Source organism: Notamacropus eugenii, chromosome 5 (assembly GCF_028372415.1).
Source record: "Notamacropus eugenii isolate mMacEug1 chromosome 5, mMacEug1.pri_v2, whole genome shotgun sequence".
NCBI classification, from domain to species: Eukaryota; Metazoa; Chordata; class Mammalia; order Diprotodontia; family Macropodidae; genus Notamacropus; species Notamacropus eugenii.
The window spans coordinates 47,927,246-47,941,386 of record NC_092876.1 but is presented as its reverse complement, the minus strand read 5'-3'; the positions used below and the strand labels follow the sequence as shown (position 1 = coordinate 47,941,386).

The 14,141-nt window shown below is 40.1% G+C and overlaps 1 protein-coding gene across 1 annotated transcript in view; it reads left to right on the top strand.

Moving 5' to 3' along the window:
- The window catches only part of LOC140504160 (solute carrier family 2, facilitated glucose transporter member 5-like), a 62,005-nt gene extending 51,579 nt beyond the window's left edge, over positions 1-10,426 (top strand). Inside the window, exon 14 of the mRNA XM_072608782.1 lies at positions 9,597-10,426. The gene's annotated coding sequence lies outside the window, so the exon portion shown is untranslated. The remainder of the gene's footprint in view (positions 1-9,596) is intronic.
- Positions 10,427-14,141: the final 3,715 nt, after the last annotated feature.

Sequence of the window (14,141 nt, the reverse complement as noted above, 5' to 3'; positions counted from 1 at the left end):
ATAAATGTTGGAGAACATGTGGGAAAATTGGGACACTAATGCATTGTTGGTGGCATTGTGAATTGATCCAACCTTTCTGAAGAACAATTTAGAACTATGACCAAAGGATAATCAAACTGTATATGTCCTTTGATCTAGGTCTGTATCCCAAAGATATCAAAAAAAAGGGGGAAAGACCTACATGTACAAAAATATTTATAGCAGCTCTTTTTGTGGTGGCAAAGACTTGGAAATTGAGGGGATGGCTATTAATTGGGGAATCATTGATTGGGGTACATGAATGTAATGGATTACTATTGTGCTGTAATAAATGATGAGAACTTGACTTTGTGTATGTGCATGTGTTTTTCTTTTTGTTCTATTTCTTCTTTTACAACATGATTAATATGGAAATATATTTTAATGATTGCACATATGTAATCTATATCAAATTGATTGTCATCTTGAGGGGTGGGGGGAAGAAAGGAGAAAATTTGGAACTCAAAATTTTATTAAAAAATGAATTAAAAAGTGTCAAAGGCCTAATGTTGAGGATTGATACCTGTGTGAGGTAGGACAAATCACTTGCTCTCTTTGGGACTGAGTTTCCTTATTTGTAAAATGAGACAGTTGGTCCTCTGAGGTCCCTCCCAGCTCTTGACTATGCTCCTGTGATCCCATATAGAATTGTCTATTCTCCTCGCCCTGAAGGTAATCCCTGCATCCCTGCAAGTGACTTTATTGTCTTCTTCCCAGAAAGTCTTTGGTACATCCTGATTCAGAAGGGACAGGAAGAAGGAGCCCAAAGATGTTTGGCTTCCCTGGGAGGTATGTCAGGAGGGCAAAAGGCTTTAGAGCTAAAGGGTATTGGGCTCTGAGATTCCTTCCTGCTCTCACCCTCAGGGTTGGGATTAGTTTTCTGAAAGTTGAAAGGACATAGTATTTATGGGAAGAGTAGATCTGGTTGAAGGTCTCTGGGATGTTTGGTGTGAGTTTGGTTTCAGGACTGTGCTCTGGACGGTGGGAGAAGGAGGGACTCTACGGGGTCCAGGGTTATTTGCGCGCCCTGGCTGTGCACTGGAATAGAGTATTAGAAAGAGCACTCAGCACTCATATCTAAATCATTAATGTCTGAGCTCCACTTAGTTTCTCTTTGGGAAAGAAATTATACAGAAGAGCATAGGGCATGGGATAGTCTGTCATACTGGATAGAGTGTAGAATTTAAAGTCAGGAAGAACTGAATTCAAATCCTGCCTCCAATACTTCCTAGATCTGTGTCCCTGGGCAAGTCATTTAACCAATCTGTGCCTCAATTTTCTCATCTTTCAAAAGAGGGAGTTGGACAAGATGCCCTCTGTGGTCCCTTCTAGGTCAAAATCTACAATTTATGATATGATATCTTATCAGTTGAGAAGGCTGTTGGCACAATGTCTGTGGCAATTCAGTACAATGATATGATATGATATGACATGACACCATGTGGGAAAGGAATTGCTCATGTGAACAGAAAGTGACCTGAGGCACAGTGGAGCTTGGTACAATGGATGGATTTGCTTGTCTTGGAATTAAGAAGACCTGAGGTAGAATTCCACCTCTGAAACTTCCTAGTTTATATCCCAGGGCAAGTCACTTAACCACTCTGCCTCAATTTCCTCTGAGAAGGATCACAACACCTACTTATTAGAGTTGTTGTGAAGGTCAAATGAATGAAAAATCATTTATTAAGCGCTTAAACTATGCCAAGAACTATGTTAAGCAAAGGGGGAAATACAGATGGAACAGAGAGAGAGAGAGAGAGAGTCCCTGCTTTCAAGGAATTCCCATTCTTAATAGGACGGTCATCTATAGGGCAGATGGAAAGGTCCTGTGACTCTTAGGGTTCAGTAGAAGTGAGGATGGCAAGCCTTTTTGGGTGTGGGTCAAATGGTAAGACCCACACCATGAAGTAACAGAAGTAAGTAAAGCACTTTGTAGATTTTTGAACACTATACAAATGTGAGCTACTCTCATTATTTCACCACCATCATGAAAATGGGGAGGAGAAGGGGCTTGGAAGTATCCCTAACGTTAGGTATGAGTTTGACCAGCCCTAAGGGAAGATAATCATCCCTATACTTTCTCCTCTCATTCACTTTTTTAAAAAATTAATTGATATTATTTTTAAATTGGACAAATTTCCCCATATAACCTTGCTTTGGACTCTCCCAGACAGCTATTCCATATAACAGAAATTTTAAAAGGAAAGGAAGGAAGAAAGGAAGGATGGAAGGAAGGAAGGAAGGAAAGAAGGAAGGAAGGAAGGAAGGAAGGAAGGAAGGAAGGAAGGAAGGAAGGAAGGAAGGAAGGACTGCAAAACTGATTAATACATCAAAAAAAAAGCCTGAAAACAAATGTGATCTGGCTAAAAAAAGAAAAGTAATTGTTGGCTAACCGGGGATTTCTAGTTTTCAGGATTCATATCTCCAGCAGAGATGGAAATATTGCAAATTACGTTGGTCAAACTGATATCTTGCCCTTGGGATCTAGGCAGGTGTTCCCATTTCTTTCTTTTGGAGATTTGTTGAACTCTGTGTGTGTGTGTGTGTGTGTGTGTGTGTGTGTGTGTGTGTGTCTGTCTGTCTGTCTGTCTGTCTCTGTCTCTCTGTCTGTCTCTGTCTCTGTCTCTCTCTGTCTCTCTGTTTCTGTCTCTGTCTCTGTCTCTCTGTCTCTGTCTCTCTGTCTCTCTCTCTCTCTCTCTCTCTCTCTCTCTCTCTCTCTCCTCTCTCTCCCTCTCTCTGCCAGGCTGGAACTGTAGTACCCACTCATAGGCCTGATGCCATTGCTGACTGGCCTGGAAGCTTTAGTTTGCTGTTTCTAATCTGGGCTGATTTGCCCTTCATTAGGCAGCCTCTTATTCTCCCACTCTAACCAGATGGAGTGTGGACATCCTATCAGCTTGAGTCCTACTGCATACAGCTCTGACCTCCTGAGCTCAAGCAATCCAGCAGCCTCAGCCTTCCCAGTAGCAGGGATTGCGGGCACGCAGTACCAGGCTCAACCTCCCTTTTGCTCTTTAAGTGGCCACATTTCCCGGGCTTGTCTTCACAGTCTTTTGATTCCTCTTCCTGATGTGAAAGAGGCATGAGTGTCAGGTGGGTGTGGTCCATCCTGGGCTGCTCCATCCTGCTGGGACTGGACCTACTACTGACCTGCAGATCCTGAGGCCTGGATCAGTCCAGGGCTGATCCCAGGGGTGTCCCAGCTTCTGGACCATGACCTCCCTCACGTCTGCTTCTTTTTCCTTCAGGTATTCTTTGTAGAACTCTTAGGGAGGAGATTGATCATCCTGATTGGCTTCAGTATCTGCTTCCTGGCATGTGTGGTGTTAACAGTAGCCCTTTCACTCCAGGTCGGGAGTCATAACGCCCTGGGTTTGTTTTTTTAAGAGTCTAGACCTTGACTCCAGCTTCTGGGATAAGAACTCATTGTTTGACAAAAATTGCTGGGAAAACTGGATAAAAGTATGACAGAAACTGGGCATAGACCAATACCTGTCACCATACGCCAGAATAAAGTCCAAATGGATACATGGCCTAGGTATAAAGATTGATACTATAGACAAATTAGGGGAGCAAGAAATAGTGTATCTGTCAGATTTATAGAGAAGGGAAGAATTTTTGACTAAAGAAGAAATGGAAAGCATTATGAAGTGCAGAATGGATAATTTTGATTACATTAAACTGAAAAGTTTTTGCACAACCAAATTCAATGCAGCCAAGATTAGAAGGGAAGCAGAAAACTGGGAAAGAATTTTTGCCACTAGTGTCTGTGATAAAGGCCTCATTTCTAAAATATATAGAGAACTGAGCCAAATGTACAAGAATACAAGTCATTCCCCATTTGATAAATGGTCAAAGGATATGAACAGGCAGTTTTCAGAGGAAGAAATTAAAGATATCTATAGTCTTATGAAAAAATGCTCCAAATCACTATTGATTAGAGAGATGCAAATTCAAACAACCCTGAGATACCACATCACACCTATCAGATTGGCTAACATGACAGAACAGGAAGATGATAAATGCTGGAGAAGATGTAGGAGAGTCGGAACACTAATTATTGTTGGTGGAGCTGTGAGCTGATCCAACCATTCTGGAGAGCAATTTGGAACTATGCCCAAAGGGCTACAAAAATGTGCATACCCTTTGACCCAGCAATATCACTTCTGGGACTGTATCCCCAAGAGATCATAAAAATGGGAAAGGATCCCACATGAACAAAAATATTTATAGCAGCTCTCTTTGTGGTGGCCAAAGACTGGAAATCAAGGGGATGCCCCTCAATTGGAGAATGGCTGAATAAATTATGGTATATGAATTTAATGGAATACTATTGCGCCATAAGAAATGATGAACAGGAAGACTTCAGAGAGGCCTGGATAGACTTAAATGATCTGATGCTGAGCAAAAGGAGCAGAACCAGGAGAACTCTGTGCACAGCAACAACCATAGGGTGCAAGGACTTTTTCTGGTAGATTTGGAACTTCATTGCAGTGCAAGGACTTCAAAAATTTCCAATGGCCTTTTAAGGCAAAATACCTTCCACATCCAGAGGAAGAACTGTGGAATTCAATAGCAGATTGTAGCAGATCATTTTCTTTTGTATTACGTTTTGGTTTGTTATGTGATTTCCCCCATTCATTTTAATTTTTCTATACAACATGACTATGATGAAAATGTATTTAATAGGAATATATGTGTAGAACCTATATAAAATTGTATGCCATCTCGGGGAGGGATAGGGGAGGTGGGGGGAGGGAGGGAAAGAAAAAATCTGGGTTGTATGGTAGTGATTGTGGAACACTGAAAATAAATAAAAATAAACAAATGAAGTTAAAATAAACATTAAGAAAAGGATCTAGGCCTTGTAGAATGGGGCCCAAAACATTGTCACTCTTGTTTCCCTCCCTCTTCCCCTCCATTTTCCATTCCTAGCTGTGTGACTGTGGTCAAAACCTTTGGGCTTCAGTTTACTCATCTGTTAAAATAAGAGTTTGGACTCATTGTTCTCTATGATCCCTTCCTGCTCTAATTTTATGATCCTATGAAATTCTCTGAGCCTTAATTTCATCATTTGTAAAAACATTCTCAAGTCTCTCCTAACTCTGATATTCTGCATTCCAATAGTTCTCCCAGTTCTCATTTTTTTATGTTGGAAGGACCCTTCCAATCCTAAATCTACTACAGTCCTAAGAAATCCCCAAAGAGGCAGCCTATGGAGAGTCCAGTGGACTCTTCTCATCCCGCTATCTCTATTGAAAATCATGTTGTCTGTCCAGATTCTCCCACAGCCTAAGCAGTAAGATTAATACCCTAAGCAGGAAAAAGTTTTCTCATTTTTATAAGCACTAAGAAATAAAGTTCCAGGCTTCCCCTGGAACTTCTCTTCCTTTCCCTTCCCCATTCTTCAATGACCTTGTTCTGCCTTATGCCTGATGATAGTGATTTTCTCCCATAGGACACTGTAAAGGGGAGGTCTTTTCTCAGCATTGTTTGTGTGATCACTTATGTTATAGGACATACTATTGGGCCTAGTAAGTATCCAAGGAGTGGAATCATTACTCTCTAGCCAAGGTAACCCACTAAACCCTTTTGATGTAACTTTTACCCCAGAAACTTCAGGGGTAAGCCCACTGAGTAGTTAGAGAAGGGCATGTTGAGTACATGACAGAGGGTCCCATTAAGACTGTGATAGAGGAGCTCACTGAAAACAGAACTCTGTATATAAAGCACATGACAGAGGGTCCCACTGAGAAGTTTACCTTGAGATTGTTACAGAGAGGCCTACTGAGTAGATTATAGAGAGGTCCTTTGAGAACATTACAGAGAGTCTACCATTAATATAAATGTTCAATACTGGGATGGCATCATGACATAATGGACAAAGTGCTTCAGTTTCAAATCCCTCCTCCAACAGTTATTGGCTATGTGACCAGGATAAGTTGCCTCACCTGCCTCAATTTCCTCACCTGTACAACAGGCATAGTAATACCCATAGGTGGTTGTAAAAGTCAAATGAGATAATATATGGAAAATGCAATATAATTATCCATTTTTTCTCATCATTCTTTAACCTATCCTTATGTCTCAGACATGTGGTGCACAATGATTCAATTAATACAGTTATGAAATACATACACTTGGGCATTTTGAGCCAGGTGACATGCTTTATTGGTTTTGTGGTTGACCATTTGACTACCATGTTCTATAGTGCCCAACCTTCTTCTGAAAATGCTGTTTTCAAGGAAAAATCTCACTCTGGCTCACACGATAGAGGGCTTTTCCCTATCTGTACCAACTTTCTAAAGCGGAGATAGGGAACCAGCCACAGGGTCCCCATCCGTGTTCTGGAGACTTCCACTCCCTCTGATATGGAAATGAAATAACAGGCAAATGAGTCCCACCACTCTGCTTTCACTCATCCATCCTTTCCTTTCCTTTCCCAGGTCCCATTCCTTCACTGATTATTGTTGAAATCTTCCTGCAGTCCTCCTGGCCAGTTGCATTCATGGCCTGAGGCACTGTCCACTGGCTCTCCATTGTCACTGTTGGGCTGCTCTTCCCTTTCATTCGGGTAGGAGGAAACCTATTGACAAAAACTTCAAGAGTTAAAACTGTCAGTTCAGATACCTTGCACTTAGCATAGTGCCCAACATAAAACAGGCACTTAAGTCAACACTGTATAGAATTGAAATAAGAATAAATGGATTGGGGCTCTCCTCATTGTGAACACTCCCTCCAAAATGGAGCTCATCCTTGTTTTGTCATCTTATAGGAGGTAGGGCATTATGCCTTCTAGGCACATAGAGCAGTTAAGGCAAATGCTCACAGGTTAGAGATGGAAAGCCAAGCACGGAAATCAATAAAAAGGGCTGATTGGCCAACTCAGGAAGCAGGATTCAAGAAGGCTCATAAGGCAGCCAGATTATAAAGGGATTTCATTGCCAGATGGAGAAATTTGTATTTCATCCTTGCAGCAATAGGGAAGTCCTGGACATCTTTGAGAAGGGCAGTGACCTAGTCAGACCTGGGTGCATTAGAAGGAGCATTCTGGCATCTGTGTGGAGGCTTGCATGTGGGAATTGAAACAAGTTGTTAAGGAAAAATTGGCTTCTAGCTCTGTTTGTGGAGGCAAAGAATTGGAAACTGGGGGGAAGGAGTTCTTTTCAATTGGGCCAAAGGTTCCCAAAGTGGGTGATACTGTCCCTTGGGGGCACTAGAATGATCTAGGAGGGCAGTAGTAACCTCGGGTGCAGTTGGGGAGCATTGAATAACAATAAGGAAGAAGTGGAAGGATAAGGAAAGAGGAGAAGAAATTTTTGAAAAACCGTTTGTATATGTTTCATCTGTTGTGAAACAGAGTTAAAGTTGTAGTGATTACATTATTTTCCAAATAAACACACAAAATGCCATTTATAACTTGTCAAATCTGCCAACAGGTCTTAACAAGCAAGTGTTGGCAGTAAAGCATGTTGGACAATGTTGGGAAGTGCAGCATGCATTGTCAGGAGTATGTGCAATAAGACTTGTTTACAATATGATACTATATGATTACATGATGCAATATTATATCATCAAAATCTCAATGCAGGAAAAACCCCACAAATTTACAACAAATTATTAAATTTAAGATGTGTCATTTTAAAAAATTATGTTTTTTGAAATGATGCAAATTTTTTTAAATTGTTAAAGGATTAAAGAAAGTAAATTTCCATGGGGATAACAGAGTAATTTTTTTAAAGATGACAGTACGTCAAATAAGTTTAGGAACCTCTGAACTGGGCAATGGTTGAGCAAGTTGTGGTATATGAATGTGGTGGAATTATATTGTGCTATAAGAAATGACCCCATGTATTTGTAACAGGAGCTTTGGTTTTTTTTGCTTTTGCAATGGATGATGGTGAGATTAAAGTGAGAGGGAGAAAAGGTGGGTCTTCATCTGAAAAAAATTTAAGAGAGACTGAATGCCAGATCTCAAACTTGTTAGTGAGAAATACTGGGGGAAGGAATGTTGTGTGCCCATTCAAAAAACTCTGGTCACTCCCTATTTTATCTACAGGATCAAACACAAAATCCTCCAACTTTTAAAACCCTTTATAACTTGGACATTTCTTACCTTTCCAGTATCCTTACACCTTCTGACACTCTCCGTCCTCCCACATACTGTGCAATCCAGTAACATTGACCTCCTTGCTGTTCCTCTAATAAGAGACTCCATTTCTCTGGGCCTTTTCTCTGGTTGTCCCTGTGAAATATTATAACATAAATATATTATAAATAAATATAAAAGTGTGAAATATTGCCTTTCCTCATCTCCATCCATCTCCTGCCTTCCCTGGCTTTCTTCCAGTCCCTACCAAAATCCCACTCTCTCTAGGATGCCTTTCCTGAGTCTCCTTTAATTCTTGTGCCTTCCCTCTAAGAGTATCTCAAATTTATGCTGTATACACCTTGTTAATGTGTTTTATTTGCCTGTTGTCTCCCCCATTAGACTGTGAGTTCCTTGAGAGTAGAGACTGTCTTTCACCTTTTTCTGCCTCCCCAGTGCCTGGCACATACTAGGTGCTTAATAAATGCTTGCTCAGATTTTGAATTATGCCCAAAGGACTATACAATCCCTTTGATCCAGCAATACCACTACGACATCTGTATCCCAAAGAGATCACAAAAAAGGAAAAAGGACCCACACATACAAAAATGTTTACAGCAGCTCTTTTTATGGTGGCAAAAAATTGGAAATTGAGGAGATGCCCATCAATTGGGGAATGGCTGAACAAGCTGTGGTATATAAAGGTAATGGAATACAGAAATGACAAGCAGGTAGATTTCAGACAACCCTGGAAAGACTTACATGAACTGATGCTGAGTGAAGTGAGAAGAACCGGGAGAACATTATACACAGTAACAGCAACACTGTGCCATGACCAAGTTCGATAGACTAAGAGGCCCGGGGTGGGGAACCTGAGGCCCTGAGGCCACATGTGGCCCTCTAGGTCCTCAAGCATGGCCCTTTGACTTAATCCAAACTTCACAGAACAAATCCCCTTGATAAAAGGATTACTAATATAATATATTATAATAATAATGTAAATTAAAAGATTTGTTCTATGAAGTCTGGATTCAAAGGGTCACATTTGAGGATGCAGAAGGCCACACGTGGCCCTGAGGCCTCAGGTTCCCCACCCCTGGTTATCTCTTCTCTGCAATGCAGTGATCTAAGACAATTCCAAAAGACTCATGATGGAAAATGCTGTCCATATTCAGAAAAAGAGCTATGGAGTCTGAATGCAGATCAAACCATACTATTTTCTGTCTCTTTTTTCATTCTCACGGTTTTTCTCTTTTCTTCTGATTCCTCTTTCACAACATGACTAATGCAGAAATATGTTTCATATGATTGATTGGACATATATAATAACCTATATCAGACTGTATGCCATCTTGGGAAGGGAGGAAGGAGAGGAAGGGGGAAAATTTAGAACTCAAAATCTTATCAAAGTGAATGTTGAAATCTAAAATTTGTTTTAAATCTAAATAAATAAATGTTCATTTGTTTGACCTCACTTCTCTCCCCACAGAAAGGTCTTGGTGCCTTCAGCTTCACCGTCTTTGCTGGGATATGTCTCTTCTCTGCACTTTATTCCTACTACATCATCCCAGAGACCAAGTCTAAGACATTTACGGAAATCAACCAGATTTTTGCCAAGATCAATAAGGGGTCTAAAATTCCACCAGAGAAAGAGAAAGCTTCCAACTTCTATCCTCCCACAATTCTATAGCAGTGAAGTGGTATATTTTTACTTGACTTGCACCAGTCTGTTCCTTTTACCTTTCTAGCTGTTCCAGAAACAGGTCTACTTTTGTACAGACTACTCGTCAAACCTCCAGGTACCTCTGGAAAACTGGGAATACCCATTAACTCTTGGGTGAAAATTTTGGAAAAAACTGAGATCTTCCTTTGGGTCAGGCACCCACTGAGTCCAAGTCAGGACTCCCAGCAGCTCTTCAGCCTGACCTGGGCAACAGCCTCTTTGTAATACTATAATGTAAGTAATACATATATATTATATGTAACGTAATATAATATATAATATATTGCTTATAATACTTTTATATTAAAACCAATCACCATGACAAGAGGATAGAAGCAAAGTCTGGGGACCTGTAAGGACTTTTGGGTTCCCTGGTAGAACTAATTTCCTCCTTCCCGGAAACATCGCTCTTAGAAAATGGGACGTCATAAACACAAAACACACTGAAGCAGATTGATGGGTATAGATATTTCAACTAAATGAAAATATAGAGAAAGGGTTGAAACGGGCCCATTCTAACCTTAATATGTTGTTTGTTAAGGAGAACTCTCATTGCTTCTATGTACTCATTAAAGTGGATGATTATTTTGTGTTCAGACACACTTCTTTCTTGTAAATGGTCGCTGGCCTCTAAGGGGCCTGTGATCTCGCTGACGCCAGTGTGCCCCTCCTCTGCTGTTCCTAAGGAAGCGACCTCCCCTTTGTTTTCAATAGTGCATTTCTTCGATAATATGTTTTAGATCTCTGTGCACATGATTGTTTGTAACATGTCAGTGCCCACCAGGTACCTTGCCATGAGCCTCAAATTTGGTTCTTCAGTAACTGGACTCCATGACATGTAGCCATATGAAATCACCAGAGGAATACTGGCATTAAATGGATAATTTAATAGGTCTTTAAAGGCTTCAAGAAAAACTTTGGGTCATTAACAGAACCCTGTAATTTTCCAAAGGAAATCAATGTCAATTTCTTCTTCCTGTTCAAGTCTAGGCCAGCTAATTGTCCATTTTCAGTGTCTATGTAAGACTAAGTTCCTTGAGGGTAAGACACTATTTGTTTTGTAGCCCCAGAATTTAGCAAAATGCTTGAAACATAGTAGGCCCTTAATGAATTCTTATGGTTTAAATTAAATGGAATTAAATTCAGGTAGGTGTGGTGGAGTTAGAAAAGCTGGGTTCAACTCCTGGTTTTGCTACCTACCACCTATGTGATTTTAGGCAATTCATTTAACTTCCCTGGGCCTCAGTTTCCACATTTGTAAAATGAGAGTGCTTTGTAATGGTAAGTATCAAACAAATGTCAGCTATTATTATCCCTACAGATCCCAGAATGCGGAATATTTTAGCATGTTTGTAAAGGTAAATAATTCAGAATGGAATTAACTTATTGTATTCAATGTAAGCTCCTTGAGGACAGGGGTTGTATCATTTTTGAATTTTTGCCTCTAGTGTCAAACATGAGACCCGGCACATAGCGTAGGGACAAGGAGATAAACAGGTATTTCCATTGGTATAGGGAATTCTCAGTGGGGGAGTTCTCTCTACCAATGTAGATGGGCTTTTTTCACAACTTACATTCTTAGAGGGTTGCTTTGGACACAGAGGTTAAGTGACTGACTTATAGGGTTCCACAGCCAAGTCTGTATCAGTAGTCTCCCAGACTCTAAGGCTGGTTCTCTGTCCAGCACACTTCTGCTTTTCAAAATTTATTAAATGCTTGTTGATCAATTCATTAATTGAACGTTTCTCAAACAACCAGATTAGCCACTAATAGGGTGTTTGGAGGCAGTCTTGAGAAATAATAAATTGAGAGTTTCAGTCCCATGTTGGATGGACATTGGTTTTGAATTTTACAGTGGTAGGGGAAAAGTCAGAAAAAACAGAATGAGGAGGTTTCCAGGAAGGTTTCAAGTAAACAAGCATTTACCAAACATCTACTGTGTGCCAGATACTGGGGTTACAAAGAAAAACAGAAACACTCCCAGTCCTCAAAGAGCTTATAATCAATCTAAGTGGGGGAGAGAACAAACAAACAACTTGTCCTAGGCCTGGAATGGAAGGCCAATACTGTAGATGAGGAAGAAAGCTGAAGGACTTCCCTATGACCACATGGCCCAACAAATACATAGTCTCACTTTTCATGAATATTGTGAAAAACATTCGTATTTAGGCATGGGATGGACTAATGACCTCCAAAGTCCTTCCTAGTTCTGGGATTCTGGGGGTCAAGGTTTCTATGTCTTACCTCAAGGATCTCTAAGGTCCTTTCCAACTAAAGACCTATGATCCTATGATGTTCTCCTATTCCTAACAGAGTCTCCTAAAGAATCTCAAAGTTGGAAACGATCCCCAAAGCTAGCCAATCCAATTTATAGCAGAGTAAGAAAACCCATGATGATCATCCAGGTTCTGCTTGAAGATTACTAGTGAGAGACCTGGATTCTGAAGAGATCAAAGAAAGAGAAGGACCCATAAGTACAAAAATATTGATAGCAGTTCTTTTTTAAAAAACTAATTTTTTCTTACATTATAAGTTCTGGTCTCCCTCCCACCCCACCCTTCAGTAGAGAAGACCACTATTTCACACACACACATGTGTGTATGTATATATGTATGTGTGCACACATGCCTATGTATATATATATGTATATGTGTATATGTATGTATGTATGTTAAACCATACTATGCATCCTTCTGTTTATCAGTTCTTCCTTTGAAGGTGGATAGCATCTTTCTCCATAAGTCCTTTGTAATTGATCTGAACATTTATGATACTCAGAATAACTTAGTCATTCACAATTACTCTTCAAATAATATTGCTATTGCTTTATACAACGTTCTTTTGATTCTGTCCATTTCATTTTTCATTATTTCATGCAAGTCTTTCCATGTTTTTGTAAAGTCAGCCTGCTCATCATTTTTTGCAACAGTAGTATTCTATCACAATCATATATCACAACTTGTTTAGCCATTCCGCAATCAATGGACATCCCCTCCATTTCCAATTCTTTGTCACCACAAACAGAGCTGCTATCAATATTTTAGAACATTAAGATTTTTTTCCTTTTCCCCTGCTCACCTTGGGAATCAGACCTAATAGTGCTATTGCTAGGTTAAAGGGTATATACACAGTTTGATAGCTCTTTGGTCATAATTCCAAATGGCTCTCCAAAGTGGTTGGATCATTCCACAGTTGCACCAACAGTGCAACAGTGCACTAGTGTTCCAGTTTTTCCACAGTCCCTCCAACATTTATCGTTTTCTCTTTCCATTATTTCAACCAATCTGATAAGAGTGAGATAACATCTCAAAGTTGTTTTAATTTGCATTTTTCTAATCCATAGTGATTTATAGTATTTTTGTATATGACTGTAGATAGCTTGGATTTCTTCTTGCAAAAACTGCCCCTCATATTCTTCAACCATTTATCAATTGGGTAATGACTCCTATTCTTATAAATTTTACAAAGTTCTCTATACATTTGAGATATGAGACCTGCTGTTCATAAATTCCCCCCAAAAACTTTTATGCTTTTCTTCTAATCTTGGCTACATTGGTTTATTTGCACAAAATATTTTTAATTTAATGTAATGGCTTTAATTAAAACAAAACTGATCAATCTGTCAAGTATTCAGAAAGCTCCTACTGAGTGCCTGGACACATTAGGTGTCCTGAGGGATTGAGGGATATGAAAAGCATAGCTCTCCATCTTCAAAGACCAAGCAGGTACTATGTTTTGCTATTTTTATAACCTCTATGCTTAGCACTTAATTGTTTCAGTTGTGTCTGGATCTTAGTGGTCTTTTGGGGGGTTTTCTTGGCAAAAATATTTCCTTCTTCAGCCCATTTGACAGATGAGGAAACTGAGGCAAACAAGGTTAAGTGACTTTCCCAGGGTCACACAGCTGTAAGTGTCTGAGGCTGGATTTGAACTCAGGAAGATGAGTTTTCTGACACCAGTCTTGCACTGTGCCAGAGTCAGAAAGACCTGATATCATCTGACCACTTCCTCTCCATGTGACGCTGGATAAGTCACTTAACCCTCTCTGCCTCAGTTTCATCATCTGTAAAATGAGCTTGAGAAGGAAATGACAAACTGCTCCAGTATCTTTGCCAAGAAAACCCCAAATGGGGTCAGGAAGAGTCAGGACACAACTGAAAAATGCCTCAACAGCAACGGAACTAAGTTACAAGGGCCCTCAGAGGCCATGGAGTTCTGCCTCAGCCTGAACATGAACCTCTTCTCCAAGTCCTGGGCAACTGGTCATCTAGATTCTTATTACAGAACCCCAGTGACAGGAATCTCATTACC